This window comes from Arachis duranensis, chromosome 4 (assembly GCF_000817695.3).
Source record: "Arachis duranensis cultivar V14167 chromosome 4, aradu.V14167.gnm2.J7QH, whole genome shotgun sequence".
NCBI classification, from domain to species: Eukaryota; Viridiplantae; Streptophyta; class Magnoliopsida; order Fabales; family Fabaceae; genus Arachis; species Arachis duranensis.
In genome coordinates this window covers 105,862,938-105,865,258 of record NC_029775.3, presented here as the reverse complement: position 1 = coordinate 105,865,258, position 2,321 = coordinate 105,862,938, and positions in this window count along the sequence as shown.

The window sequence follows — 2,321 nt, the reverse complement described above, 5'->3', positions numbered from 1 at the left end:
ATGATCGGGTTGATTACCGGTTTGGTTCTGATAACTATAATTCCAATACCACACACGTTTCGAATATTAACCTTTCGTTCCATTATTTGTCCCGTTAATCGCAAGTATTTTATTTATGAGAAAAGGGATAAATAAATTTTTTACTTTTTTGATTCGTAAACATTTAAGTTTTTTAAAATTTAAAAATATATTTAAGTTTTTTATTTTTTAAAATCTGGATATATCGATTCTTCATGTTTATTTAGGTTTGTCAAATCTAATGAAAAAATTAAACGTAACTCCTGTTGTACTAACTTAGTCGATACGGATACATGTGTGAGAGTTTTTAAAATGTGACAAATTAGACTCAGAAATCGATGTGTCCAAATTTTAAAAAAGTTAGAAATGTAAATATATTTTTAAATTTTAAAAAATTTAAATATTTGCGAATCAAAAAATAAGGCATCGATTCATCGTCCTTTTCTCTTTATTTATTATCTCAAGTCTATCTATATTCGTGGCGAGTATCTTATAAATCTATACAAACATACAGTCATATCCATATTAGTACTCGTCCAATCTTAAAAGTGATACATTTTATCTTTATTTTTATAATCTCTTTTATCTAAAATATAATTTATTATATCCTACAAAAAATATAAAAAATATTAAAATGATCGTATAAGTTACAAATATAACTATAATCATCAAATTAAATTACAAATTCTATTTAAATAATCTTAAAGAAATTTAAATTCATCCAACTGAATTTATCAAATCCAATAATCTATCTCAAATTTTGTGTATGTTTTGGAAGTGTGGAACAATACTACTCAAACCGTTCAAACCGAAATAATTATCATAAAGTATTATCCATATATGTCCTTAAATTTAGTCAACTATTAAAATTTCGCACTTATTCATAAGATCGAATTAAGTTGGGTCGGTTCAAATTGTCATCTCTAGTAAGTAACACATATTTTAAAGAGTATTATAAAAAGAAATATTTTAAAAAATTATTAAAAAGATTTTTTTTATAATGTTTTAAATACATTAAAAATTTCAAAATTTAATTTTATTGGGATTATATAAGTCAACAAATAAGTTACATAATAATTAATCTCTTTTATTATTTTGATTTAGTTAATATGTGACCAATATCTTTAATATTAGTTCTAATTTTAATTTCATTTTAAATCCAACAAGAATATTTGTGGAATTAAATAGTGATTTAAAATTAAAATAAAATTTGCTCCTCTAATATTTAGTCTTGGTTCATTTAGAATTTTATATTATTTTTAATTATTTCATTAATATAATTATATGAGTGACAAAATTTTATTAGTTCTCCATTAAGGTGATACTGTATCTCTAAATTGATACTAATTTCATTTTATAAATCAACTCCAATAAAAATTTCAATTCTAAATCAATTTATTTTTTGAAAATATCAAAAGTGATACTCTAAAAATACACCATTAGAAATGCTCATTATAACATTATTAATAAAAAGTGTTAATTTTTTTTAATAAATATAAAATAAATATTAAAAATATAAATTTTGTATTTTTACATAAAATAAATAAATAAATAAATAATCTATGAGTTTTGGACACATATTACTTAAATACTAATTATTTTACTATTTGGTAATACTATAGAGATAAAAAAAGTTAAAACTCATTATAATAATTAATAAATATTAAATAAGATAAATTCTAATTAATTTTTGACTAATTATTTTGTTATCAAATATTTTTATTAATTACTTTTTTTCTTTCATCGACCGGAAAAAGATAATACTACATTATTTAATAATAAAAAACTTTTTTAATTCCTAATATATGCTGTTTTTGTTTTCCTTTGAATGGATTATATTTTAAANTGATTAATTTAATAGTTAATTTATTATGTACACTTAATATAGTTATGAATGATTAAAGGTTGTAATTGTAAATTTTATGTTAGACTATTTATTTTTTTTGTTTTTGTACAATTTTTAGTTGAATATTATATTCAATTTTATAGAATTTTACAAGGTCTTCACTCGCCTGGCCTTCTTCAGTTTTTTGTTCACCACAAATAAAAAAAAAATAACATAGGAAGTACGCTTTTTTTTTTCTTGTCATATTTCATTTTAATCTATCTATGATTGTATCCTAATGTTAGAGACTCCATTGGAGATGCTCATTATAATAATATTAGTAAAACTTGTTAAATTTTGTATTTTTACATAAAATAAATAAATAAATAATCTATGTGTTTAGGACACATGTTACTTAAATACTAATTATTTTAATATTTAGTAATACTATAGAAATAAAAAAAGGCTAGAACTTGTT